General features: G+C 41.0%; 1 long non-coding RNA gene across 1 annotated transcript; it reads left to right on the top strand.

Moving 5' to 3' along the window:
* The first annotated feature begins 349 nt into the window (after window positions 1-349).
* On the top strand, window positions 350-8,192 carry LOC139151486 (uncharacterized). Its single transcript, XR_011556433.1, has 2 exons — window positions 350-705; window positions 7,252-8,192. It is a non-coding gene; the product is annotated as an uncharacterized lncRNA (long non-coding RNA).
* Window positions 8,193-12,821: the final 4,629 nt, after the last annotated feature.

The following is a 12,821-nucleotide window of genomic DNA, read 5'->3' as shown; positions in this document are numbered from 1 at the left end:
GTCTCCACTACATTGCATTAGCCTGCTGGACAGTCCACAGGGTACCAGGAAAAAAACCAAAAAAATAAACATACAAACAAGCATACAAATACATAAGTAAATAGTAAACACACAGACAAACATAAACAAATAGATAAACAAACAAACATACAATATCATAGAACGTTGAATAAATAACAAACATACAAACAAATAAACAAACAAATGTATACACACATATATAATATTATATATATAATATATATATATACATATATCTTATATATATATATATATATATATATATATATATATATTATATATATATATATATATATATATATATATTTAATGTATGTGTGTGTTAGTGTAAGAGACAACAGTATATTCAAAGAAGATTGAAATGTTTGACTGAACAGCTAATGCAACGTATTCAACCTGAGACGGCAGTACCACTACTCCTATACTATACGTCTGGAAGCTATTGACCCCGTAAGTTGAAAGATTTGCATATGAATTAAGTACACACCGTTGAGGACTCACACAGCATGCATCAGATATCCGAGTCCGTAGGCGCGTGGGGAGTCAAATGTGGTATGCGCATTACGTTATACTGTACACTGAACTCTCACAGCACCTGTGTCCGAGCCCTGTCTAACGCTGTAGCTCTACAAAGACATCTATACACTTTTATCTGTCGGAACGAGGATCACGATGTGTATAGAGGTAAGCATAGGGACAACTGACTGTACACGGAGTTGTTGAGATCTCGTAGTATGCAATTCGCAAACTCGTTTGACCCAGTGCTATCTTATTGGTGGCTATTGCAGTAGAAAGTGGGGAATCCGATACTGGCCTATACTCAAACGCAAATTACTCTATGGTCTCACTCTCAGCTGCCACACTAATTTTCTTGTTTACTCGTCTCAACTCCGTTGATTAATGACGCACATTTTCAAGGACAATGTAAGACTTGAAAGCCTTTCGGTGAATTCTTGTATAGAGAAGAAATCGTCATCAAATGGGCAAGCCCACTCTTTGTCAACTACAGACGGAACGAAAACGACCATATCGATTTTTCTTTATGAAAGGGCCTGGTCTGAATGAGGCTATATCTACCATGCTGAATGCATTTTCAGGATAGATCATGACAGCTAAAGGAACAACTGGAGGTTTATGATAAGTTACAACAGATTTTTTGGACGCTGCAGCTGTCTCCGCTATGTAGCATTGTCGAAAGCATTACAGGTTGAGGTAATACCTCATGTACACGATATGGTTTCATACTATCCATGATTGGGTATAACAAAACACCGGATTTGTCGGTCTTTGGGGTGCTATATGATGTGTAACGTATATTAAATTACTTTGCTCCCAGTGCAGCCTACTATTGAAACGCCCAAAATTCCAACTACAGTATTCAGTGGTGAACCACGTACGACCTAAACATGCATGCAACATTTAGGTCATATATCAATGCGTCAAACTTTCATGTATTCAAAGCCGCATCACGTAGTGAAAGTAATCCGCCATATGCAAATTTATAAGGTATAAATAGAAAAGGTGTCATCCGGACTATCTCTCCTCATTGCACACGGGACCAGCGACACAGCATGGCATCGTCTCAACCAGTTGCTAGCGCCAGCCAAGCCTTTGTTGCTGCACACGGAGGCCCGTCTAGGGCGACTGCTGCTTCTCAACCACCGAGAATGCTGAGAATTCCCGTGCCCGTACTGCTTTGCAAACACCACTGGGAGCCAATGACAAACAACCACGACCAGAAACGCCTAGACCCCAGATAGGGCCACAGGAGAGCCAACCTTCACAGGTGAGCATATCGTATCGTAGAGCTGGTTTGTTAGACTGTTTGATACGTTGCTTGTGTGTATGTCGCCGTCATTTCATTACTAGATAATTGCGAATTATGCAAGGAATAGCACGAGTCAGTTTTCGTTTGGCACGCTACCACCTGTTGGTACGAGTCATTCACCTGGTCTCTCCAGGGGCGCTAGCATGCCGCAAGTTTGTGTGCGCACGTGTCTAGATGCTTTCAAGTTGGAATTTCTTCGCTGATACGTTTTCCGCTTCCTTTCCCCCCCTGTTTTTCATTTCTGTCACTTGGCTTGTTTGTTCATGTTCACTGCTCTTTTGCTTGCGCACGTGTAGTATTCATGTTAGCCAGCTGTCTGTGGTTTCCATGTGATACTGCAGTCTCATTTCTCTCTTTTGTCTTCTTTTGTGTTCATTCTACGTCATACTTGTGTTTAGTTTCTCTTTCTGTACCCTCTTTTCACCGTCCTGTTATCTTCTTTTACTTGAAGTCGCTAAGTCTGGCCAGGTAGTTAACTCGATGAGGAGTTGCTGCGAGGGTGCCGGGAGAATTGGCCAGGTAGATAACTCGATGAGGAGTTGCTGCGAGGGTGCCGGGAGAATTGGCCAGGTAGATAACTCGATGAGGAGTTACTGCGAGGGTGCCATCAGTGTTTTAGCCTGTAGGGGAATACAAGCCCTTGGTGATCGAGTTCTAGTAACATATAGATGGATGGTATTGTATGTGGGGAATACAGCAATAACAGATGAGAAGTTGCTGTGGGAATAACGTACAGACCTCAAGAGTGGTACTTGAGGACGTTATAGTAAGGCTAGTGCATACATTGTGGAGAAGTGGCATAAATGATTAAAAAACGACAAAAAAAACAAAACAAAAACAAAAAAACAAAAAACAAAAAAACAAAACAAAAAACGTATATGATAGTGATGCCAGCGGCGGGCATAGTGGGGTGCTGTGATTATGCCAAAGAAATGTGCGAGTATGCAGATGTAGAGTATACGACCATCTCGCTATGTTGTTGCGATAGTAGGTAATGTTGTCTACTATAATATTGAAATGATGTTGACGGCTGATATTTCTTGGTTGAATTTATAGGCTGACGAGATGAAGAATTTGAAGACTCAAATTCAGAAGCTTCAAGATATGGCGGAAACTGCATCCGTTGAGGACGCCCTGTCGAAAGTCATGGAATTGGCGCACACACCATTGTTGGCCTCCAGGGTTCAACTCGTCAGCGCATTGAGGGCACTGGTCGACAGAGCGACGGTTGCAGCTCATCCAAAACTGCCTAGGTTTCGGGCGGTATTAGCCCAGTTCGAGTCTAATGATTTTGGGCAGGAAGCCGGCAGGTTGTTGATTCTTCTCCTGGGAAACAAGGAAGAGGAGGAAATAGCGTCCAAGGTGTCAAAATTATGCGCCATTCTTCAAAGCCTCCCATGTAAAGTAATACCTCCTCCTCATCCCCTTCTACAGGGAGGGTCCATAGCACCCTCGTGTACTTACCTGCACACCTCGCATTTCGAGGTCCTGTCTAGGGGCGCCCTCACAGGTAATTTTGTTTGTTTTTTTTCATGTTTCGGCCTTGATCTGTTCTGTTGCAGAATACAAATGTACCATATCCATGGGAAAAGTTTATGGTGGAAAAAATTCCGACGCCTAGAACTACCTACTCTTGGGTAACTTTTGAGGGTGCCCCTCGACAGGGCCTGGAGTGTAACCCCACCATCGGGGATGTAACGATGGGAAAGATGAGAGCTTCCCCAACGACATTAGCTTTTCGCTGCCCCGATGAATTCATCGCAGGAGAATTACATCGACACAGATGTAACTGGGAAACTATTGTATACTGGTAGTCACGATCCTTTCATGGAATGGATCACTAATGGAGTCGGAGTCTCGGAGTATTTTCAACATTATAAAGATCCATTTAAAGGAAAACGGTATGATAGTTCCACCCCACCAGCTCGTATCTTTGCCAATAATCCTGCCTGTGTAAATTTTGTTGAGTTCATTTCTCAGTCAATCTCCTCTAGAATCCAAACTGGCGCTATTTCAGCTGTCGGGCAGGTCGGCATAGACCCCCACCTTTATTGTCATGCCTATTACTGTAGAACCAAAAAAACCTAGGATGTGTATTGATATGAGATATCTTAATCTATGGATCAGAGACATCCCATTTAAGTTAGACAAGCTGATTGAAGTCTCGCGATATCTTGAACAATATGATATCACTTTAAGTGTGACGATAAAAGTGGCTATGACCACCTTCTTATTAAGGAAGTAGATCGCAAATATTTTGGTTTTCAATGGGCAGGGCAATGGTATCTTAATAACACGCTACCGTTTGGCTGGAAGCTATCTGCGTATATCTACCATACTGTCGGTTACGCTATCACGAGTCACGCGCGTATCCTAGGGTCCCCTGCCTACAGTACATCGACGATAGACACGGGGGACCACTGAGACCGGCCTATAATAGCGACACGCACAGTGATTGGTCGAATTTCGATCTCGCCGAGGCGGCAGCATACATCCTATTTAAGTTATGTATAGACACTGGCTACTTCATAGCACTAAAAAAGAGTGTACTTAGACCGCAGAAAGCCTTGGTTCTCTTAGGTATGATAGTAGATTCCGAGAGTAAAGCTTTCATCATTCCCCGCAAAAAAGCTCCGCTTCTTAGAGTTAGTAGAATACGCCATGGGTGAGAGTGTGATACCAATTTCTTTGTTGCAAAAAATCATGGGGAAATGTATTTCTTTCAGTCTGGCAATTCCATGCGCTCGGATCTTTATCAGGCAAATGGCCTTTGCTCTATCGAAAGCGCAAAAATCCGCTAAGAACACTATCAACATTCGTATCGGTACCCCACTCAGGAAAGAACTAGACGAGTGGCGCAATTTGATTAAATGTGTAAGTCAATTTCCCTGGCGTGACGAGAAACATGCAATAATTACGGCATACACAGACGCGAGCTCTTACAAGTGGGGAGCGATTCTACAAACTAGCCCGGTTCAGTCGACGTCAATAGGAGATAGTTGGGAATTAGAATGGAGGAATAGACCAATAGTGGAAAAAGAAGCAGAAGCCCTTGTTAGAGCGCTAGTAGCATTCGGCCAGCAACTGAAAATGCACGATTGAACGTTTGTTCAGACTCCGCTACCCTCATGTATGCGTGGAATTCTGGTTACCCGGGCTCCAAATCTCAACAACTAAATCAGATACTGAAAGAGATTTTTTACCTGTGCTTAGAACACAATATATCTCTCGATATATCTGGATGTGTGGGGCGAACAATACAAACCTTGAAAACTGCAAAGTCTGCAAAACCAAGACTCCACAGTTTCTTTGCCAAACAACTGACACTTGTGATAGTAGTAATACTGATCCGGCGTCGAAGCTATAGACCAGCGATTGGAAGAAGTGTTAGGTACTCGTTCCGCTCATGAAATACAAAAAGACCGTTTTGTACAGCAATTTGAACTTTTTTTTTTGTTAACCTTTACTGAACCGAAAACGGTTTTAACTGCCTCCCCCCATGATGTTTTGCGATTTCTAGTCTAAGGATGCCAAGTCACAGGTACATATAGTGACCTGCCCATACTTAGGGCGTACGGGTATGCAGCAGTGCTCCTGCCCCAAAAGGTTGCGTGTTAACACCATAAAAAACATGGTTTCAAAATTAAAAACATTTTACCAGGCCCTAGCAAGTGGCGTTGACAAACGTACACCCAATCCAGCCGATTCATACATAATTGATAGATATGTAAAGAAAATAGCCGAAGAGCAAGCAAAAGCCCTGGTCTCGCCAAAGCAAGCTACGCCTTTATTTATTAATAAGATGAGACTTGTATTTGAACATATACTTCAAAAGATAATGCTTGCAAAATCGCCCACACAGTTATATATATTAGCCAGAGACATGGCCTTTTTCAAGATGTTGTCTTTTTCTGGAGACAGGGCACACGACCTAGGCCACGTGAAAACCCAAGAAATTTTGAGTTTTCCTGACGATTCTGGTTTACTCTTTAATCATACATTTGGAAAGACGCTAAGAGGCGACTCCACAAATTTTTTGCTATTAAAAGATGTTCCGACTTAGTCATGTGCCCTGTCAATTCGTTGGAAGCGTATATCGCTTTAGCCAGCAGCCTGGGCATTAATATTCTCACTGGTTATCTCTTCCGGCCAACCGCCCCACAAGGAACTATAGAAATGAAACCAATGTCTTCCCAATTAATATATTATAGGCTGAAATCATATTTACAGGAGGTTGGTATTAATGCAGGAGAAAACACCGCATGGCTGTCGAAGCGCATGCGCCATCTCACTTGCCATGACGGGTACAGACATATACGCCCTCATGGAGCATGTTGGCTGGAAGGCGGAAGAGATAGCTAGGTACTACATGAAGCTTTCAAAAGTTACACAACTCGGCGCACCAGCAGACAAACTCGTAAATTTAGTAGAAACATCAGGCAGTATTACAGACACATATAAGCATATGGATGAACTTGTCGGTTTCCATAAGGCTTTCGAGTAAAGGGCCTATATTATAATCTATACAGAGGATGTTACTAATGAATATACAGATATTAGTTAGGTGGTAAAGCGAAGTGTGTACTCCATATCATATAGATGAATAATAAACATCTTGAAACATGCGTATCGGATCTCGCTGTTTTTCTTCCCGGAACGTTGTTAATGATTGGGATTGGGATTCTTTTAAGGTATGGGTATTAACGGGAGCAGAATAATATGATGCGTAGAGCATCAGGGAGCAAACCAGAATTTCGACCCAATCCTAACAATGGCTATATCCCTGAGCGAAGTGATAAGGCTTTAAATATATAGTTATTCAAAGCCGCATCACGTAGTGAAAGTAATCCGCCATATGCAAATTTATAAGGTATAAATAGAAAAGGTGTCATCCGGACTATCTCTCCTCATTGCAAACGGGGAGAAGGCGACACAGAAGTAGGCTAAGACCCGATGGTGTAGAGGAGATACGGAGAGGGGCGGCGGTCTCCCGCCCACCCACCCCATGTATATATTGCTTCGCCACGGATAAGCCCACCAGAATTTCGACCCAATCCTAACAATGGCTATATCCCTGAGCGAAGTGATAAGGCTTTAAATATATAGTACTTTTGCTTTTCTCTTTCTACCATCGTGGATGCTTGACAAGTTACACGCAAACCGCATCAAAGTCACAGGGCGAGTACAGTTCCGGGCGTATATTCCTGTACTGCGATAAATCGTATGTCATCTCATACCAATTTAGGCCTCGTATTTGCACATGTACTGTTGTGAGAATGTTCTGATGAAACAATCTTGTATTTGTGGAAGAATATTTTTGTATGAGCATGTAAATTTGTGTAAACTCACTCGACGTTATTTTAACCAGTTGCTATGTCTGGTATTTGCTTTATCTCAAATAGATACAGCCAACGTTGGTAACTTGGTGGATATGCTTTGCTAGCAACATGAGATTCTGCGGCCGACGCTTGCAATCAAGATGGCATTGAGAGTGCGCTTTTTGTCACGGAGAAGTTCACGGCCATTATACCTGTCTGTTTTACTGGTGATAATCATCATTTTCATCCTCGTTCGAATTGGAGGACACTTTGAACAGGTCCAGCTGAAGATAAAACGACTCAGAAATGGACCCTGCCGGGAGAGACATTTATTCCAATCCCAAAGAGAAAACGAAGGTATATACATTGACGTTGGAACGGGAGACGGACGATCTCTGCGGGCGTTTTACGAGCAAGGATCGCTTTCCCCGTCCAGAAATGCTGCAGCATTGCCGTGCATGTACGACCCCAGTAAATGGAGGGTGGTCGCTTTCGACGCCGACTCCCGTTTCACCGAAACTTTGAAAGACATGAAGCGAGAATACGGTTTCACATTGTACAGTGGAACAGCCGCTTGGCACAACGATGACTCCTTGAGTCTGAACCTGGAAAAAGTCTTAAGAACAATAAATTTCAGCAAGTGGCTCAGTTACAACGCTGCCAGAGAGGATTACGTCGTCTTGAAAATGAACATCGGTGGCGCAGAGTACGAAGTTCTCGATAAAATGCTAAAAGACGGGACGTTCTGTCTGGTTGACGTCTTGATAATCGACTATCACTCGCGTCAGGTTGGCCGGAGTGATGTGCTCGGACCGAACATGCCAAACCGAGTCCGAAAGATCGCGAGTCGAAGGGAATGTGATGTTGAAATTTTATACGAAGCTTTTGCATTGTGAAGTCATGATGAAGAAAACAAGCTTATTTTATTTATTTCCTTTGGTCGTTTGTAGACAGGGGTTACAAAATCCCAAGTAATATATCTTTTGTACAACTTACTACTAGAATAAAGTTAAATATACAGAGTACAGTTGACTGTTCTATACTGTACCTTACCATTGATAGTCCCAGTGTTTCATCTAGACAGGGAGATGGGGGATTCCGCCACTCTGTTGACATGTTGGCACCCCTAGTAATTTTTCGGGGGGGGGGGGGCAACCTCCAATCAAACGGTGCCAGTTACCTTGGAGATACAAGTAGAACACATGAACCGGTGAAATCCCCCTAAATTTTCTGGTACAGGGGGAAATCCCCCTTGCTGATGCCATCCTGGATGAAACACTGTAGTCCTTTTTTTGTCTTCCATTAAGTATATGTTGAGCTAGCAAGCATGCAGGCCAAAATATTTGCCATTGCTTAGACCGATCAACTTTTGCTGAACGATGGGTGTGGAAATTGAGGCGAAAGGGATTGATAAGTAGACTACGCATGCGTGTGGCGGTTGTCATCGAAATGCGTTCTACTATTGTTATTTTTGAAATTCTCACTAAAACTCAGTACATAAAATATTCATACATGTACATAATGTTCTCCTTGATAAAATATCATTTGATTTGCAGCTGAAAATCTATACACTCGTATTTCATTCACAACCAATAGCGAAAACACTGTGCTAACGACTCGGCAGAATTATTTTCAATTTCTATATTTTGACTACTATGGTCAGTAATATTCTTGCGTCTCGATGTATTTGAAAACAAAATGGAGAAACGTTTAGAAGTCTATCTATGAAATGACAATACTTGGCCCTAATAGTTAGCGTCATATCGGTGTAATTTTTCAAAGTTTTGTGAACTACATAACTTCACTATATGCAACGTCCTGTCCCAAAACGCGAGTCGAGAACACGAAATTTTCCCGTGGGTTTTCTTGCCTACTCCGTACCTGAACATGCGACTATTGAAAAAATGGTAACCAGAATTCCACTATGAAGTAAAAGTCGATTTTGTCGCACCGTGAGCAGACTTGTCCGCGCGACAGTCACAACATGTGTATATTATGAAATCGAACCGAAGTACAGATGTTTGTGGTTTTAGGTATACGAAGGATGGCCCTTCTGATAGCTCAGAGGGACCGTCCGTCCGCCGTTCACAAGCGACTGTGAACCGAACTCGTCCTCGATACACTGAGGTTCATCATATTAAAAGTTTTGTTGTTGAATTAGCATGACATTTAGTCTGATTGCTGCTGTAACACACATGGACACTTTGAAACAGCGACACATCTACTCGATCATCTACCTGGTCATTAAGTTTTTCAATAAAGGTTTGGTCAGGACGTGTAGTAAGCTTAATAATCGCAATCATACCAATCCATAATCCAATGACAGTAGATCAGCATTCGCAAGACAATAGTTGTAAACATAGACACAAAACAGCACAGAACAGACAGTAAATAGACGGTACACAAACAAAGTCATATTCATGAAAGAAAGATATATGGACCTCTGGCCAGAAGACCAAGAAGTGATGTCAGGTGTTTCGAAAATAGTAAGCGCATCCTGCCCCACATGTGGCACCCGCCATATATCAATCTATAAGTCAGATAGGTAGTGGTCACTAACTAAGGCCCAATGTCACCGATGCCATCAGTGATCATTTGTCGAAGAGAGATATTGTTATTATTTATCTACCAGCTTGCGATACCTGCCAAAAAAGCTTTTGAATGTAGAGACAAGTCTTGCTCTGGTGTAACCTTGATTTAATAGTTTGTAAGAGAGATGGCCATGTCTCTCTACAAAATCACCATATGAACTGCATGCTCTACCATATCGAATAAGCTGGGAAATGTATACCCCATAAGCTGGTGAGAGTGGAATATTACTTATGAGGTGTGGAAAATTGATGGTACTAAAGTTGAAATCATCTCTCTTGTCATATAGCCCAGTAGAAAGGTGACCATTAGAGTCAAATTCAAGTAAAATGTCCAGATATGAAGCAGAAAGGCCGTTTCTGTAGTTTCTTTAATCTCCAATTCTGGAGGATAAATCATAGCGAGATATTTACTGAATTCAGAGTTATTCATAGAAATAACATCGTCTATGTATCTATATGTTAGATTGAAAGTTCGAGCTACAGAGACCTTTTTCTGTTTAATAAGTTCTGGATAAATTCTGCCTCATATGAGAACAGAAATAAGTTTGCAAGTAAGGGAGCACAGTTAGTGCCCATAGGAATTTCCTATACACTGTTGGAAAATGTGTCCTCCAAATTCTACAAATATGTCGATGAGGAAATCAAGCATACTGATAACGTCTTTCTCGGTATAAAAAACTTTAGCGTTAGTAGTATTTTTAACAAAATATGTAGAATTATACCCTAATACTACATATTTGTAACGGCGTGAACCGTTTTTGTAGAAAAATGCTTGGTTGATGATGTTTTTCAAGCGTTCTTTCAATTTATTGTGTGGTATTGTGGTATACAATGTGGAAAAATCGAAAGTTTTAATAGATGTTATTTTTGAAACAGATCTTGATTTCAAATTTTCCAAGAGTTCCTTCGAATTTTTTAATATCCACATTTGATTTATACCACTCCGAGAAAAGACAACATCACAGTATGCTTGAAGTCCCCGTTTAACAGTACAAAGAACAGAAGTCAGTATCTTCGATAACTCTGCTTTTGAACATTTTGAAGATCCTGCGATAAACCTAGCTTTGTAAGGTGTTTTGTAGAGTTTTGGTATCCAGTATAAGCTAGGCAACTTATTATGGTAATCCTTTATGGTAACATTAAAATTATCCATGAATGACTTATGGTTTGCCAAAATTTCAGATTTGCTGAACATTGATTGTCTGTAAGTGGAGTTGGTGGAGGTCTTAGTTACACCAAGTTCGTCTATAAGACATTCAAAATAATACTTCTTACCAACAATACAATGTTATTGGCAGCTTTATCAGCAGGAACGACAACATATTTGTCATGGATATCATTCAAACACTTAACAACATCAGGATCTTTAAATACAGATAGGGTCTTCTGCAAACATGTGATCTTAGTCGACCAGTACGACCACGAACTATTACTAACGAACTATAGGAAGCTTAGATATAGTCGCAGGCTAACTTCTTGTACACCTGCGCATGCCTTTAAAATGCCACTGATCATGACCGCGCCCTCAGTGTCATACAAACAACTTAGACCAAAGTCATTCAGTGCAATAATCGTGATATTGTCAAAATGAAATATCAGTATAGAAAACTTGGTTACTTTGGATACGAGACATTCTATCATATCTGGCAAACTCTAGCCAACGTGTAGCTCTCCCAATGTACTCTCTTGCCCAACTGAAGCGTGTTGTCTTTCGGTGAATTATTGTATTGTACAAAATTATTATTATGTTAATACCCCTGGATCATCGACATCGATGTCGTGTAAGAAATAATATCTGCCTTTGTAGAGATGTCAGATCTAATGAAATGAGCTTTAAAACTTCGATAACAAGACTAGACGAGCGGTTAATGTCTTCGCTAGGTGACTGGATGCCGTACGTTGTGAGTTAGAATCCGATCGAACAATCTGCTGAATTACAACTTCTTGGTTGTTACTAATTCGTATGCCTGTAGATAATCCCAGGCTAAGGGTTTCAAGTTAAAATTGATAATATGATGTACCAGAACATCGCTTCATGTTGTTACTGTATTTTTGAACTTTCAAACTTCGTTTTTGTTCATAAATTATCTAAATATGATGCTATATAGAGATGTGCTTGTGTAACTCCCGTTGAATATCCTTGTTCATTCTGCTGCCTCGGCGTCAACACTTGATATCAATTGCAGATACTGGCACATCTCCACGGTTGATCTTAGCCGGACTGCGTTTAAATCTAGCCCTTTCATACAAAGACCAACGACCTCGTTCAAACTTAGGCCTATACATTCTTGTGACAACACGAGCACTATCGATCCAAAATGTCGTTTACCAATACCAACAACATTCATGATATCGGAATGCGATACATTTCGACACATGCCGTAAATGGGGATCTGTCCGATGACGTATCCTGACTTCACCTCCGCCATGCAAAAATAAGGACTGCAACATAATTACACTCAAGTCATCCAATACTAAAACCTAAAACGTGTATCCTGATTTAAATAGTATTGGAGAGAGATGAATTCGAATCATTTCGTTTTTCTTTTTTGTAACTAGGCCAATTCATTTTGTTTCATCCACGTCGTTTACCTGTATTCGACGTGTTCTTTTGTTTCTGTACTTGTTTGGTGTTTCGTTGTTATCGTTTTTCTGCATTTTTTGTCATTTAATCAGTCTATTTGTGTGTTTATCTATGTGCTCATTAGCTAATTATTTTCTTTGTCTTTTTTCCTTCCTGCATGTTATTTACTGAGGCCTAAGTTTTTTGTTTGTTTGGTTGGCTGTTTACTGGTTTAATGCTAAGTCTGAGGCACCTGGAAGATACATAACCTGTACCATTTCGTAGTATGGTTTTCTGCAAGATGATATATTAACACATAAATCACACTCGTGTAAATTATATCAAAAGATAAGCTTATTGTATGTTGCCTCTGCGAACGAGCCCGCCAAATGGGTACGGACAAATTCTTGAAATATTTCCATTGCGGCAATGTTACTAACGACTTTGAAACAAAGCCAAACTCCACAAAGAACGACGAACGAATACCCTGATCATGGGTT

Source organism: Ptychodera flava, chromosome 15 (assembly GCF_041260155.1).
Source record: "Ptychodera flava strain L36383 chromosome 15, AS_Pfla_20210202, whole genome shotgun sequence".
Taxonomy (NCBI): Eukaryota; Metazoa; Hemichordata; class Enteropneusta; family Ptychoderidae; genus Ptychodera; species Ptychodera flava.
The sequence above is the reverse complement of the archived record's forward strand: the minus strand, read 5'-3'. Positions and strand labels throughout refer to the sequence as shown.